We start from the raw sequence: 17,704 nt of genomic DNA, 5'->3' as shown, positions 1-17,704 counted from the left end.
CTTTTAGGATTTGAAATAGCTCAGCTGAAATTCCATAACCTCTACTAGCTTCGTTTGTAGTGATGCTTCCTAAGGCCCACTTGACTTCACACTCCAGGATGTCTGGCTCTATGTGAGTGATCACACCATCATGGTTATCTGGGTCATTAAAATGTTTTTTGTATAGTTCTTCTGTGTATTTGTGCCACCTCTTCTTGATATCTTCTGCTTCTGTTAGGTCCCTACTATTTCTGTCCTTTATTGAGCCCATCTTTGCATGAAATGTTCCCCTGGTGTCTCTAATTTTCTTGAAGAGATTTGGAGGAGCCAACTCAGGAGAGGAGGGCTGCAAACAAAGAAGTTCAGTCTCCACAAACCCCAAACCAACTTGCTTCTTCCTTGCCTTTCTTGTTAGGGAGAGAACTGATAGCTCCTTTCCATTTTCTAGATGGAGCCTCCTCTGGTTTTATAATTATTTTCTTGAAGTCTTTATTGAATTTGTTACAATATAGCTTTTGTTTTATGTTTTTGACTTTTTGGCCCTGAGGTATGTGGGATCTTAGTTCCCTGGCAAGGGATTGAACCTGCATCCCCTGTATTGCAGGCAAAGTCTTAACCACTGGACCACCAGCAAAGTCCTAGTTTTCTAATTATTAAACGTACCCATACATAGGCAGACTGTTTAACATTGGAGAAATGTTTATGTGTCTGCAAGTGGGGGAGTATATTCTGGAAACATTTCATTTTGGGAGAAAAATGGGCTACATTCCACCCTCATCAAAACACCTCCCCACCTAAGGTGCATCTCTGCATTCAAAAGGCTCAGGCCTCCATCTGAACACAGCTCCCTGGCAAATTCCTGGACTTTGATGGAGCTGTTTTTAATGGGCCTTTCTCTGGCTGCCTGCAGTAACTGAGAGGCACTGATAGCTTAACTTTCTGCTTTTGGCGATTCTAATCCTCACTGATGGGCCTTCTAAACAGGACTACCTCCCCATCCTCTCTCACTAGTCTTTGGTCATTCTTCTTCCATGTGAGTGACAGAAAAATTGGAGACAGGATAATGCTTCAAATCAGAAAAAAGCTTCAGTTACCTTAACATGAGAGTTACTAGATGAATGCCTCACTCTACTCCTTGCTCTGGCAATACTCAGCATCAAAGCCCCTCTTGGGCTCTACAATTTTATCACTGTCCCAAACAGAGCTGGTTCTTAAAGAGAAATACCCTCCTCCATGCCACAAATCCACCCTGATTTCTTGAGCATCCTAAATACTTCTGAACATAACCAACTTTTAGGCCAGTTGTCTATAGTTAAGAAACTACTTTAAAGCACACCACTATCATTTTTACAGAAGCAGAACTTGTCAACTAACAACCTCAATTTTCTATTAACCTTCAACATGAAGGTCATCCAGAGGATCAAAAAGAATGGCCATAAGAAATCCACAAATCTACAGTGATACTCAGAAAAAAGGTGAGTAAGGAAAACTCACCAGTAGCTCAATATAGAAACAATATAAGAATCACCAAATCTCCGTTTTGAACTTCCAGTGTAATAGCTGATTCAGGTAAGAATCAAAGGAAGGTAAAAATCTGGTTGAAAACTTTTAAGGAATACAAGATATTTATAATCTGCCAAAAATCAGCCCACAAATGCTTACTAATTGTAAAGAAAAATGTACTTTTCTGGTGGAAAGACCCAGCAGTCATCAGCTCTGCATCAGTAATATTGAGACAGGACATTATATGATATTAATTTCACAGCATCACCTATGAAGTAATTTTGGTGACTCTGTTTGCTATAGACTGGATGTCTGTGCCCAAACCAAAATTCCTATGTTGAGACCTCATCCCAAGGGTGATGGTATTTGGAGTTGGGGCCTTTGGGAGATGATTAGATCACGAGGGCACGGCTCTTATCAGTGGGATTAGTGCCCTTCCAAAAGAGACCCTTCAGAGTTCACTGCCCCTTCTGCCATGTAGGGTACAAGCAGGCCTACTGCAACCCAGAAGGGGGCCCTCACCCAACTATGGGGGCACCCTTATCTCAGACTTCCAGCCTCCAGATCTGTGAGAAATTTCTGTTGTTTATAAGCCATTCAGTCTACAGTATTTTTGTTAGAGCCGCGTAAGTGGACTAAGATGATATTTAATCTGAATCTGCTAACATTTCTAAAACTAATTTCCAGTGTATGCTAAATGCTAAAGAAAAAGTAAACAATTCATGTGGAAACCCTTAAGAAACACATAATGTGGGACATTCTCTAAGACAACTAGCCTGGATTCTCCAAAATGTTAAACAAGCAGGCGTGGAGGCTATTAAAAGTTAAAATGGGAAAAAAAAAAAAAACAAACCAAAGGCAATTCATGAACCTTGATTAGATCCTAATGTTGAAAAAATACTAAGACATTTTTTCAATAAGTATGGAAATTTGAAAAGACTGGATACTAGATGGTAAAACCATCACTGTTATTATTCTTAGGTGTACTATTGTCTGTTGCAAGGAAGAGGGAATATCCCTATTTTTAGGAGATGCATTCTGAAGTTTTTAGGGGTGAAATGCTCTGATGTCTGAAACTGAAGAGAAAAGCAGATAGAGCAAAATACTGTTTGTGGGGTAGCATACTGGCAGGGAACACATGAAGCTCTTTCTCTTTGTAAGACAACTGCTCTGCAGTCACTCCCTACAGAGCCACATGACCCCCACTCAAGGGCGCTTGGTCCAGCGCCTCCAGACTCCGGCCTGGGGACCGAGTTCTCAGCGGCTTTCTCATCTGACGGCAGGAGCCTCTGCTGTGTGTGCGGCGCTGGCTTTCCTCTCTGGAGGTGCAGCTGGGACCATGCAGGCAGCCAGGGAGAACGCTGCTCCACACCCTGAGCTCCTCATTTCCTACAAGCAGCGAGGCAGAAAGGGAGGCCTGAGTTATGGCTGAATCCAGCCAGGTTCAGCTGACAAGCTTTTCCGGCTGCCTAACAAGCTGGTAATGATTAACCAACCACGCAACAGAATCCAGCGAGCATGGGCCCTCAGCTGGCACAAGAAAAAGGCCAAATCATTGCCAATAATTGTTACAACAACCACAGTTCTTGAGTACTTACTAAGTGCCAGACACCAAGTGCCTTATGTACCCTGATGTGTGGATTTACAGGAGCCATCAAACTTTATCACATCATCATTAATTACTACTATCCAGGACTGACTGAAACCTTCAGCATAGGGAAAGGCTAAAAGTAATTTGCAATAGTACTCACATTCATAAGGCTGAGTCATCTTTGCTTGAAAAAAATGGGAATTGATATTGGAGGTGGGAGGAGGTTCAGTATTTCTTTCCCAAAGAACCTTACTGTGAATCACCCCTTACTCTTTCATATCATGGCCTCCATAACTATTTATCATGAGGAAGAATGTACCACTGTCAAAAATCACGGCTGACTTCCTGACATCCGGCGATCAAAGCAGGAGAAGCAAAGCCCTATCACCCACCCAGTTGTTCCTCCCGGGCCATCACTCAACAGCTACTTGCCATGGCTCACAACTCTCTTCACACATTAGTGTAGAAAATTCTAAAGACTAGAGCAGATGTTTCCTCTTCAATATTACTGCAGATAGTTATTCAAGGGTGGGAAAATTAAGCTTCAAATATTCCTTGGTGATAGAATAAAGGGGGAAAAAGACCTACAAACATTGAGGAAGCTAGGCAGGCATTTGAATCTTGGAGGTTGGCAGTTGAATTACATGAATATGGACAAAAACAAGAAAAGTGGACAATCATTTAGCAACTGACTCCAGTATTTAACTACCTAGTAACTACACAGAAGACAGTAAATTTTACTAATAAGAAGGCACCCTGTCATGCAGCCATTGGAACTGAAGGGGAGCAGAATACACCATACCTAAACAGGACCACAGGGATTCAGGACATGCCGCCCCAAAGATGTCACTTGAATATATTGATTATTTTGCGCTGTAGGCACTTGAAGAAGAGTAAATGAAGAGAGATGCTTCTTCCAACTCCCTTATCTGCCTAAAGATAGAACTTCCAAAACCAACTCAACTGTCATCAACCCCTTCCCTGGAAGTTTCATCAACGGGGGAAGATTGACTTATCACAAGAGAGGAGACTGGAAGTTGACACAAACTCACAAACTTTGTCACAAACTCTCATAGCTCCCAGCTACTCTTCAAGGGCCCCTTCATCCTTCCTAAATACCATTCACTCTCCCTTAAAAGGCTTAGATCTGTCTTCTCTTTCCCTATTAAGACGGTCTAATCCCTAATTCTCTGCCACCTGGGAGAGTTACTAATTTTCCCCTGGTATCGCCCATGATGAGGTAGGCATGTTAATAAACTTGTTTTTCTCTTATTAATCTTTTATTATAAGAGTCTCAGCTAAGAAATCAGAAGGGCAGAGGAAAAAGTCTTCGTCCTCCCCTGCAGAATAAATGGGCATCACTGCAGGCAACAACAGGATGAAATCTCATATAATGTTGAACAAAAGAAGTCAGACACTGCAAAGTACATACTGTGACTATATGGGCTTCCCTGGAGGCTCATTGCTAAAGAATCTGCCTGCCAACACAGGAGAAGCAGGAGATGCTGGTTTGATCCCTAGGTGGGAAAGAGCCCCTGGAAAAGGAAATGGCAACCTACTCCAGTATTTTTGCCTGGGAAATCACACAGAGGAGGCTCACAAAAGACTCGGACAAGACTTCACAACTAAACAACAGCAATAAATTACTATAATTTATTTGTATAATTTATTAAAATTTATTTTAAAAATTTTAATATGTATATAGAATAAAATTCAAACCAAGAAAAAATAATAAACATTGTTAATATTCAGAATAGTGGTAACTTTTGAAGACAGTAGAAACTTAGAAGGGTCCCCATGGACATGGAGTATCTCTGGGAGCTGCTCTATTTCTTCATGTGGGTGCTGGTGACACAGGCATGTTCCACATGTGAAAAGTCACTGAACTGTACTCTTCTGTGTACTTTTAATATGTATGCTATACTTCAAAAGTTTAATTAAAAATGTGACAACAACCAAAACCACAATGAGATATCACCTCACATCTGTTGGAGTGGCTATTATTTAATTAAAAAAAAAAAGATAACAAGCACTGATAAAAGATTTGGAGAAAAGGGAACTCTCATGCATAGTTGGTTGGAAAGTAAATTGGTGCAGCCACTATGGAAAACAGTATGGCCATTGCTCAAAAAATTAAAAATACAACTACTATATAATTCAGCAATTCCACTGTGGGTATTTATTCATACGCAAAGGAAATGAAGTTTCTATCTCTGATAGATACCTACATCCTGCCATGTCAATGCAGCATTGTTAGCAATAGCCAAGAGATGAACATAATCTATGTGTTCATTGATGGATGAAGAAAATGTGAGACTATATATATGTATGCACACACACACATACACTCATAGTGGAATAGTATTCAGCCATTGAAAAGAATGAAATCTTGCCATTTTCAACATGGGTGGATCTTGAGGGTATTATGCTTATTGAGGTCAGGCAGAGAAAGACAAATATTGTATGATCTCACGTATACAGGGAATCTAAAAAGCACACATACAAGATCATAGATACAGATAACAGACTGGTGGTTGTCAGAGGCATGGGGGAGACAGTTTGGGATCTGGGACCCTTTGCTGCAGTGCATGCACCTGGACAAAATACAAAGAAACTATATAGGACTAAGAATAGCTGTGAGTGTGCGCAGTTTGGGCAAACTATGAACAAGACACAAAAAGACCAATAACCCAACTGCCACTTCTAAGGAGCTGGGGGCAAAAGCAGGGTACTGCACATGCCCCCTGCACACAGCACCACCCGGGGTGGGTAAACACCTAAATCACTCCTCTGGCCCAACCTCTGAACCTGTCCCTACCCTCCCTCCATCCAAGGAACCAGCTCCCACACCATACCAGGGAGCAAGCAACGGAAGCTCTTTCTTGTTTTCACTCTCCTGTGCTGCAGCAGGAGCCCCAGTAAAGCCTTGCCTGAATTTGTTGTCTGGCCTCTTCTCAATTTCTATTGATTCAGGAGGCCAAGAACGCTGGCCAGTAACAGACTTTGTGGAGCCCAATGTGGGGCAGGCAGGGGAACTGGGCGCCTCCGGGACCACCGAACGCAGCTTCCCCATGGGTGACAAGTGGCCACCTGAACCTCTTGTTTCGGAGTCAGTTCCTTCCTGGTCCCAGGGGGCATCGGTACCCTCATTCAGACAACAATTTCCCCCTCTCCTTTATCCCTTTTCTCTCCTCTATCTCCTTCTCTTTTGACCTCTCCTATGTCTCTGTCCCATCCTTCCTAGAGAGTGGACGTCAGGGAGCTACAGCATCACTCCTCTCAGCGTGTGAGCCCTATTCCTTTGGGCCAGCAATGGCTCATCTTGATGGGTGACGAGCAGGTGTGCAGACCTTGGGCCAGGGGGTTCTCCCTGATGGGATATTTATAAGAGTGAGAGAGGTTTAAACTTCATATGATGTACTGGCTAGAAGTCTGATCACCCCACTCTCACCTTGATTTTCCTGCTGTTTTCTGTCCCTTCTTCCTTTACCTTGTCCTTGATCTTTATGCCTGCACTCCCAGCCCCTTTATCCTGAAAACCTCTTGTGTCTTTAAGTTTCTGTCATTAGTCTATGTTGAGTAAAGGGATCTTTGTCTTATGTAGTTTTTGTCTGTCCAACTGCTGCTACAAGTCTCTGCCAAAACTGTGGGCACAGTGGAGCGTTTAAGCCTTGAAATACAAATGCAGCCCACATTACCTGAGACTCCATCCAGCCTTGGGTTACTTAGTGGGATTTTAAAGAGAGAGAAAAAAAAGAAGGGCTTGCATTTCTCTCTTCTGACTTTGCAATGTATCTATGCTCTCAGGAACTATCTGATCCATCTATAGTCCTCTAGACTGAGGGGGGCAGAGGAAGCCTTTTTAAACTCATGCAGATCTATACGTATGGCTGATTCATGTTGATGTATGGCAAAAGCCATCACAATATTGTAAAGCAATTATCCTCCAATTAAATAAATTAAAACAAAATTAAAAACTCAGGCAGGAAAACTATGAGATCTCTGGTTTTGTCTCTTTAAAAATTAGCTTGTAAATGAGCTGTATTTAGTTGGCTTAAATCGAGCACTTACATACATTGTGTCATGGGAAGAGACACAGGCCCAAATCAGGAGCACCACTGGGATTATAATTACCCAAAGGGAACAGAAGCCAGGAACCACATGGAAGGGAGAGAACTCAGTCATGTCCGACTCTTTTCAAACCATGGACTGTAGCTCGCCAGGCTCTGCTGTCCATGGGATTATTCAGGCAAGAATACTGGAGTGGGTTGCCATTTTCTCCTCCAGGGGATTTTCCAGACCCAGGGACTGAACCCACATCTCCTGCATCTCCTGCATTTCAGGCAGATTCTTTATCCACTGAGCCATCCAGGAAGACTAGGAACCACATAATCCAATGTGTATTAGAAGGAATGAGAAAGTGCATCAAAAAGCAAGACTATATGTATCAAAACTCAACTATGAAAAGATTAAAGGAGCGACCCAAGAAGAAAAAGAAAATCTAGTTCTCTTTCAGGGATGGCTTGTGGAGGGTTTTAGAAATAGTGATTCATCCTCTCCTGAGGGTCAGTCCATCCACTCCTGCTGGGACAACATTTTATCAGCCAGTCCATCCCTGATATTAGGCCAAAGTTACAATCAGACCCACAAGTTACAATCAGGCCCACAGACTCCTATACCCCCAGCTCCTAGAGGTAGCCTTTGGGATATTTAATAACTGAGATCAAGCTGAGGAGGAAGAGAGAATCCAACGTGAAAACAAGCAGGCCAGGGCTCGTGCAACCTCAGGACAACCCAAGGGGGCCAAGAAGTTTTAACCATCTGTCTGGAGGTAAAACCAGCAAGACAGAATGCTTCAAATGCTAGTCAACTAGCCACTGTGCCCATGAATGCCAGGAAGTGCCCCCAGGTCCGTGCCCAGTCTGTAAACAAACAGGTCACTGGAAGTGGAGCAGTCCCCGGTCCCAAAGGGGGAGAGGGGCTCCTGATCCTGAGATGGCCATGCCAGGCAACTGAGGCAGCTCACGGATTCTGGCGGCAATGCTCCACCCCAACCCTGCAGAGATATCTGTCTCCATCAAGGTGCCCCAGGTGATCCTTGAAGTGGCAGGTAAGAAAATCAATGTTAAAACTGATACAGGAGCCACTTACTCTGTTCTGATCTCTCACGTTGGGCCTCTTTCCTCCAAAGGTTGTGCAGTGACTGATGTCATTGGACAGCTTCGCACCCATTACTTCACTGGGCCTCTCACTTGCCAATTTAAACTCCATTTGATCTCACATTCCTTTTTAGTTGTGCCTGAAAGTCTGACTCCAGTAGTGGGGAAAGACCTTCCGGGCTCCCTCAGGGCCATATTAGGACTACAAGGCCCCAAACAGCCCCCTTTCTTGACTCTAAGACAAATCAGCTGGAAAAACAATGGCCTATTCTCAGACATATTCTACACACAGCTAACCAGACAGTTTGGGACAAATAAATCCCTGGAAAGGCTATAAACGTGAAACCTGTAAAAATTACCCTTAAGCCAGAAGCCACTTACCCTAACAAGAGATCATACCCCAGAAATTTGGAAGCAAGAAAGTATTTTCAACCCCTCCTAGATAAATCCTTAAAACATGGCCTCTTGGTGCCCTGTCAGACTCCATGCAATACACCTATTCTGCCAGTTGTTAAGCCAAATGGGAAATATGGAATGGTACAAGATCTTAGAGCAGTAAATGATGCAGTGGCCCTATACATCCCCTTGTGGTCAATCCTTATATTAATTCAGGTTCCTGGAAATGCTGAATGGTTTACTGTGCCTGACCTCAAGGATGCCTTCTTTTGCATCCCAGATCATCCCTCATGTCAGTATCCATTTGCCTTTGAGTGGACTATCGCTACTAAAGCCAAATGCAACAATATACCTGGACAGTATTGCTGCAGGGGTTTCAGGACAGCCCACACTTGTTCATCCAGGCCCTACTAACAAACTAAGGGAAATACACCTAAAAGAAGGGACTATTCTATAGTATGTAGATGATAATATGTAGTACTCTCCATGGAGGCATCGGTTATCAAAATATCATTGAAGTCCTTAATTTCCTTGGGGCATAGGGTCTCTCAGAAAAAGGCACAAATTTCAAAACAACAATTTAAATATCTGGGATATATTATAAACCCTGGAAGTAGACAGTTATCTCCAGATAGAAAACAAGCTATATTACAGCCAAGTGCCCCAAAAGACAAAGAAACATTTAGAAACATTTTCATACGTTCCAATGCATGACAGGATTTTGAAGAATTTGAATTCCAGGATTTGGACTAATGACTAAGTACCTATATAAAGCCACTGAAGGCCTAGATATAGAACCATTCCTTTGGACTGGGGGACAAGAAAGAGCTTTTAATAATATCAAACAGGCCCTCACCAGATCTCCTCTTTGGGTGTCACCAATTTAAAAAAGCCATTCATCTCATACATAGCTGAAGCCAGCCCTGGGTGTCCTTATATAGAAGCTAGGTGCAGTTCAGAGGTGTAGCTCAGACCAGAGGCTATTTTTCCAAACAACTAGATGCCATGGTCCGATGTTGGCCTCACTGCTTCCAGTAGTAGCTGCCCCTGCTTTGTTAGTGGAAGAAGCTAACAAGCTTACCTTTAGACAGTCGCTGAAAGTCCAGACCTCATTAAGTACAAATAATTCTGGAGATAAAAGGTCACCACTGGCTAACTGCAAGCCTCCTTACTAAGTAGCAGGCTTTACTTCTTGACTCCTCAGAGGGAACCATCAAAATTTTCCATCCCCTCATTTGGGCAACACTGATGCCTGTTGAAAGCCCAAAACTAACATGTTCCTGCCTCAAAACCCTCGACCAGGTCTATGCCTGTAGGCTTGTTATAACAGGCCAGGCCACAGAAAACCTTGAGGAGGAAAGGTTTACTGTTGGCAGTAGTTTACAATTAACCATCAATCCTCACTATTCAATATGGGCGGGGAAATTGAACACTGGTTCTTTAGCTTGTTCTTTAGATCTCACAAGGTATAAGAACATTCTGGCAGGAGATCTTCATTTTCTCATGACCCTTCTCTTTTCAGTCACACTGATTTATGATATATTTCATCTAGTGCTCCATTGTCTTCCCTCTTGTTGTAAATCTGTGACTTAGACTTTTTGATCCAAAAAAGAGACCTGGGACCAATAGGTCCAGAGGTCCCATTTAAAAAAATAGATACACATGTTAAACTTTAACTCTGAAATTAACAACTGTACACACAGTTTTGACAGAAGCAATATTGCCTCCATTGTCTGATCAACAGTAAAGGAAGCCCTCCCAAAGTTAACAAGGTTCCTTTCCTTTCCTAGGCCCTTTTAGTGGCAATTATTGTTGTCCTTTTGGCCCTTGTTTAACCTTTAGGTTAAGTTTGTATTTTTAGGCTCCAACAGTTTCAACTGAGTCACACGATGGCTCAAGGAATTCAATCCATTTTAGCAGAGGATGACCCAGGTGGCAAAGATCCTTGGAGCAACTAGCTAGGAACTTCTACAGGGGGTGTGTGAAACGGGTAAAAGAGGTCAGAACATACAAACTTCCAGTTATAAGTCATGAGAATATAAGGTATAGCATGGTTGAGATAGTTAATAATGTTGTTTAGTCATGCAGTCATGTCCGACTCTTTGTGACCCTATGGACTATAGCCTGCCAGGCTCCTCTGTCCATGGGATTTCCCAGGCAAGAATCCTAGAGTATGTTGCCATTTCCTTCTCCAGAGGATCTTCTTGACCAAGGGATTGAATCTGCACCTCCTTTATTGGAAGGAGGATTCTTTACCATTGAACCACCAGGGAAGTCCAATAATACTATATAGTATATTTGAAAACTGCTAAAAGAGTAAACTGATAAGAACAGATACTACACTTGATCTTAGCCAAAAGGCCGAGAACAGAGATCAAATTGCCAACATCCACTGGATCATCAAAAAAGCAAGAGAGTTCCAGAAAAACATCTATTTCTGCTTTATTGACTATGCCAAAGCCTTTGACTGTGTAGATCACAATAAACTGGAAAATTCTGAAAGAGATGGGCATACCAAACCATCTGACCTGCCTCTTGAGAAACCTATATGCAGGTCAGGAAGCAACAGCTAGAACTGGACATGAAACAACAGACTGGTTCCAAATAGGAAAAGGAGTACGTCAAGGCTGTATATTGTCACCCTGCTTATTTAACTTATATGCAGAGTACATCATGAGAAATGATGGGCTGGAAGAAGCACAAGCTGGAATTAAGATTGCCGGGAGAAATAGCAATAACCTCAGATAAGCAGATGACACCACCATTATGGCAGAAAGTGAAGAGGAACTAAAAAGCCTCTTGATGAAAGTTAAAGAGGAGAGTGAAAAAGTTGGCTTAAAGCTCAACATTCAGAAAACTAAGATCATGGCATCTGGACCCATCACTTCATGGGAAATAGATGGGGAAACAGTGGAAGCAGTGTCAGACTTTATTTTTTTGGGCTCCAAAATCACGGCAGATGGTGACTGCAGCCATGAAATTAAAAGACACTTACTCCTTGGAAGGAAAGTTATGACCAACCTAGATAGCATATTAAAAAGCAGAGACATTACTTTGTCAACAAAAGTCTGTCTAGTCAAGGCTATGGTTTTTCCAGTGGTCATATATGGATGTGAGAGTTGGACTGTGAAGAAAGCTGTGTGCCGAAAAATTGATGTTTTTGAACTGTGGTGTTGGAGAAGACTCTTGAGAGTCCCTTGGACTGCAAGGAGATCCAACCAGTCCATCCTAAAGGAAATCAACCCTGGGTGTTCATTGGAAGGACTGACGCTGAAGCTGAAACAGAGGCCTTTGATCCTCTATTATATCTTCTATCTGGGATCTCCAAGAAGACAGCAAACAAACAAGGCCCAGCAGTGAGCTGCTAAAGCCCCCATGTCTTCATCTGTGTACAGCACCAACCCTGGACCTTTCACCTCTGCATGGCAGCCACTGAATTCAGGGAAGGACCGAGGTGGTACTAATGTCTTGACATGAAAACAGTATTAAATCAAAACTCCATGTAAGTTCACTTCAATCTGGTCTTTATAAGCAGGATCCCAATCAGAGAGCAAATCTATGCCTTCCAGGTTGGCATTTACCCTAATATATCAAGTGCTATAAAAGCAAGAATGAAATATCCCACCCTCACATATTTCAAAAGAACAGCATGTATACTATTTATGGTGAAACAGATCACCAGCCCAGGTGGGATGCATGAGACAAGTGCTCGGGCCTGGTGCACTGGGAAGACCCAGAGGAATCGGGTGGAGAGGGAGGTGGGAGGGGGGATCAGGATGGGGAATACGTGTAAATCTATGGCTGATTCATATCAATGTATGACAAAAAAAAAAAAAAAATTAAAAAAAAAAAAAGGCAAGAATGAACAAGAGAACTTGAGAGATTAATAGTACAGTCCATTACTTCAAATTTCCCAAGCCTATTTGACCTTACCTAATGTTATGGGTTGCATTGTGACCCCCCCATAATTTGTATACTGGAATACTAACCCGTAGTCCTCATGAGCTTATTTGGAAACAGGATCATTGTAGATGTGAGTAGGTAAGATGAGGTTATTATACAGGAGTAGGGTGGGCCTGAATACAACAAGAGTGGCATTCTTATAAAAAGAAAAAAAATTTAGGCATGTGTTCACACACAAACACACATGGAGAATACCATGAGAATACTGGAGTCACACTGCCATAAGGAAGTAACAGAAGCTGGAGAAAGACCTGGAACACATTCTTAGTGCCTTCCAAGGGAGCACGGACCTGCTGACCCCTCCATCTCAGACTCTGGCCTCCAGAACTGTGAACTGTTTAAGGTCCTGAGTCTCGGTTAGGGCTTTCTTCTGTATTGGCAAACTAACATATCTACAGAGCCCAGGTCTGGCAATGTTGGTGAACAAGGCATTTTTATTCTTATCTTGGAGATGAAGAAACAAGCATAGAAAAATAATTCAGGATGCTGTAAGTCAGAAAGCCCCCATTGGCCAGGATTAGAACTCAGAAATCAAGGGAAAAAGTGCTCCAAAAAGTTGTAAGAAGTAAAAGTATGAAAGAAATGGCAAATTCTCCTTCCCCAAAGGCCTGCTAACTCCTTTCCAGGAGGGACAAGTGTGGGCCTGTCTACAGAGAAAGGGGCCTAATGTGTGTTCCCAAAGGTGCCCTTACCCCTGCAAATCTAAGCCAACACATCGTATCTGCACTGAGATTTGTCATTCTCAAGGAGAGAATGAATTGCTTTCAAAGGGCTGAATCTGCTAAAAAGAATGTAGTGACTGAAAATGTGGGAAGGAAAAAAAGACGATGTGAATAGAAATGACACTGTAATAAGACTTCCAGGGAGGCTAGCAGTTCAGAATCACTGCTGAACTTTCATAGAGAATTAATCTACATCATGTTCCAAAAGTGTCAGTCCAGCGAAGAACTTGCACAAAGGTGTCCATTTCAAATGCAACCACAGAAAATAAAAATGAACCTCCAAAAGAAATCAATGTTCAGGTGGGTTTTATAAATTGATCTCTAGTGTGTGACAGCTATGGCTCAGATCCAAATTACAGCAAACATCGGTAATACCTAGACTGTTTTTAATAGTAGCTGGAACAATATGGCTAGAGTCAGATTTTATGAATTAGAAAGACACACATTTAAGAAATATTAATTGAGCACATGCAGTAGGCTGGACGCAGTCCACCCATTCAAAGTCAGATCCAGGGGTGAACAAAATAGACACTAGCCCTGTCTAAGAGCCCTCACAGATTTTAGAGTGAAGCTCTCAAATTGGAGTTCAGAGGTAACTCACAGTGGTGATATCCACTGCTGTTTAAAGGAGAAATTTTAGTGACAATCACCTTAGAAATGTCTATTTGTTCTTCTGAGTCTTACAGTTAGCCAGACCTCTACGACTATCGTTGAAGTCAGCATCAGAGGCTGGGCTCTGGCTCCTCTTGGGACAGTGTATGGACTGGGAGGAGTGTTCCCCTTCGTGTGCGAGCCAACTTCAAAAGGGACCAAAGGGCAGCTTGAAAAAGCCAAGGTCACTGATTTAATCCTTACAGGACAAGGTAACTTCAAGAAACTGCACTTACTGTCTTGGCTGACAAGTCCACATTTCAAATCACTGGTTTACAGATAGGAATAGGCCCTCAAGCAAGAAATAGGTAAAGCATTTCTTGAACAAAGAGGGAAAAGCCAACAGAGATGAAGATCCAGTTATGGCAGGAAACAGGCCTCCATCCAGCCGTCATTCTGCTTTCCCAGGGTTGGCAGGGTGCCAGGAGCACTCACACCACCTTATTATAGGAGATGCCCTCTGGCCTTCAAGGACCCTCCTCTGGCCTGACCTTGTAGCACTATGACCTGATGGCGCCAGCCCACCAAGTAAACTAATAGTGCTGACAGTCACATCCTCCTGTAAATTCCAGGACTTCCTGCTCCAATCGAGGACCCAGCAGTTCAAAGCAGCCCCTTTGATAGCCTCTTCAGCTCTGCCTGAAGCAGCAGCTCTTGCTACAAGGAGCAGCAACTCAGTTTTAGACAAAACTACCCTGCTGGGACTTGATGCCATTCCAACCTACCCTCTTTCTCAATGAAATCCAGTCATCTTCAGCCAAATGATGAACTGAAAGCTAGACACCAGTCTGATTAACTTCAGTCTTTACATTATTAAATTTGCATTTTATCTACTAAAGAGATGCCCAGTTCTTTGAGGACACAGGCTCACACACTGTGCTAATGGTGCTGACCTTTCACTGTGGCTCAGGTAAGCTAAAAAACAGAGCAGTTTTAGTTGCATGTTAGTGTGGATGTGCTCAACTCACCAACTTTAAAGAAGATACATGAAAAAGGATGAAAACCTTAAAAGCCACTCCCTCCAAATCACTTTTAAAACCTCCTTTGAGAAGCTGCTCTAGTGTAGAAATTTTCTTTTAATTATAGTTACCACTTCTTACTACATGTCACCTTGTGTTTAAGAAAAATCAAAATGCTCAGAAATACGATTGTTTCCAAATACACAGAGAACATATTTTTTGGAGTTCATCTATTATGTCCAGATGGCTATTTAAAGCAAGCCAGAGATCCAAGCCCACACCTCCCTGCGCTGCTGGAAGGCTGGTAGGTTTCAGAGTCCCCAGAGCTTCTGTAGATGTCACTGGGGCTGCTTATGCTCTGGTGCAGCCCCAGCAATGTCTCTCGCCTTATCTTTTACAAAGTTGCATGGACTTTTCGAGAATTAAAAATGTCCTGTGGCATTTAACAGAACACCGGTCACTAAGCAGTCCATGGCTGTCCATGCATTCCAGGTAGCCAGCTGCTTGGTCACCTATAGCCAGAGGCACTGTCTGTCATCTCCATGGATCATAAATGCCTCACGTACAGGGTCAGGAGAGCCTGAAAACTGTGTGAATTCTAGGTTAGAAATGTTTTATTTCTCCCCACTAAGAATTTCTTCCTCCCCCTCCTCCCTGTATGACCAACTCCAACCCCAGCAATATTAACTTTGACACTTCACTTCTAAGGACTTTACAAAAATGTCTTGAAAACCTCAAATTTAAAACATTCATGAAAATATTCTCCACTAAGTAAAGGCAACGAAATTTCTGTTAGGGAAACTTTTGCCTTTGTATTTTATTTTAATTAGAGTAAGGATTTCTCTGTTACTTTTTCAGGTACTATATCCTCACTACACAGTCTATTTATTAGATCATAATAACAATATTTTAAAAACTCCATCACACTCTCTTTTGCCACATTCTCTCTTTGCCTCCTTTGGCCTCCTGACTTCTGCCTGGGTTGCCCTTTAGCCCCTGGGCCTGCTGTGCCCTTTGGATGGTCTGAGCAGGGGGACCAAGGCCAGGACCCCAGGAGGAATCTGGTGGCCTGTGTGGAGGAGGCCCCTGTGGATGGCAGAGCACAGGTAGCCCAGGAGATGCTAAGGTGCATTTAGGAGAGGCAGAGATGACAAGTAATAGCCCTTGATCTTATTTTTTTTCTTTTTAACATTTTTTTTTTTTTTGAGGTGGATCTTTTTTTAAAGTCTTTATTGAATCTGTTACAACATTGCTTCTGTTTTATGTTTTGGTGGTTTTGGCTGTGAGGCATGTGGACCCTCAGCTCCCTGCATAGGGATTAAACAACACCCCCTACATTGGAAGACAAAATCTTAACCACTGGACCATGAGGGAAGTCCCAGCCCTTGACCTTAAATAGTTCTCAGCCTGGATCTGGGGGAGTACTCTGGAGAATTAGAAACAGCCCTGGACATAGAGCAAAGGGGAGGAGCTACTCAATATCCAGGGCAGGCTTTGGTGATAACACCAATCAGACCCCCCATCAAGGGGCTAATGTCAAAAGCCTCTGGACCAACCTAACCCACCAGGGGGCAGACACCAGCAGGAAGGAGAACTAGGATCCTACAGCCTGCAGAGAGGAAATCACAAACACAGAAAGTTTAACAATATGAGATGACAAAGAAATATATTGCAGATGATGGAACAAGATAAAAACCTACGAGGATGATCAAATGAAGGGGAGACAGGCAATCTACCTGAAAAAGAACTTAGAATAATGATAGTAAAGAGGACCCAAGATCCCGGAAAAAGAATGGAGGCATGTATCAAGAAGATACAAGAAATGTTTAACAAAGACCTAGAAGAACTAAATGGCAACCCACTCCAGTACTCTTGCCTGGAAAATTCCATGAACTGAGGAGCCTGGTAGGCTGCAACCCATGGGGTCGCAAAGAGTAGGACATGACTAAGCAACTTCACAGGCCAGAAGAACTAAAGAACAAACGAATAGATGAACAATACAATAACTGAAATGAAAAATACACTAGAAGGAATCAATACTAGAATAACTAAGGCAGAAGAATGGATAAGTGACCTGAAAGACAGAATGGTGGAATCTCTGCCATAGAACAGAATACAGAAAAAAGAATGAAAAGAAATAAGGACAGTCTCAGAGACCTCTGGGGCAACATTAAATGTACCAACTTTGAATTATAGGGTTCCCAGAACAAGAAAAAGAGAAAAGGGTTGAGAATACATTTGAAGAGATTATAATCAAAAACTGCCCTAATTTGGGAAAGGAGATAGTCACCCAAGTAGAGGAAGCACAGAGAATCCCAGACAAGATAAACCCAAGAAGGAACACACTGAGACATATTAATCAAACAAAATTTAAACACAGAGAAAAACATTAAAAGCAACAAGGGAAGAGTAATAACATACAAGGGAATCTCATAAGGTTGTCAGCTGATTTTTTTAATAGAAACTCTGCAGGCCAGAAGGGAATGGCGTGATATATTTTATGTGATGACAGGGAAAAACCTAAAGTCAAAAATACTCTACACAGCAGAGCTCTCATTCAGATTTGATGGAGAAATCAAAAGTTTTACAGACAAGCAAAAGCTAAGAGAATTCAGCAACCACTAAACCTGCTTTACAGCAAATGCTAAAGGAACTTCTCTCAGGGAGAAATACAAGACAAGGGAACAAAAGAGGAAGGGAAGAAAAAAGACCTAAAAAAATAAAGAAAGTGATCTCCACACTGTTTTCCATAGTGGCTGCACTAGTTTGCATTCCCACCAA

General features: G+C 42.5%; 1 long non-coding RNA gene and 1 pseudogene across 2 annotated transcripts in view; both read right to left on the bottom strand.

The window, feature by feature from the left end:
- LOC122688674 overlaps positions 1-17,704 on the bottom strand; it is a 129,650-nt gene that overhangs the window by 49,516 nt on the left and 62,430 nt on the right. The gene's annotated exons all lie outside the window — the stretch shown is intronic.
- On the bottom strand, positions 10,839-11,003 carry LOC122688806 (annotated as a pseudogene).

The sequence above is a fragment of the Cervus elaphus genome, chromosome 33, assembly GCF_910594005.1.
Source record: "Cervus elaphus chromosome 33, mCerEla1.1, whole genome shotgun sequence".
In the NCBI taxonomy this organism is placed as follows: Eukaryota; Metazoa; Chordata; class Mammalia; order Artiodactyla; family Cervidae; genus Cervus; species Cervus elaphus.
Note: the sequence above shows the minus strand (reverse complement) of the source record. Positions and strands in the feature narration are given on the sequence as shown.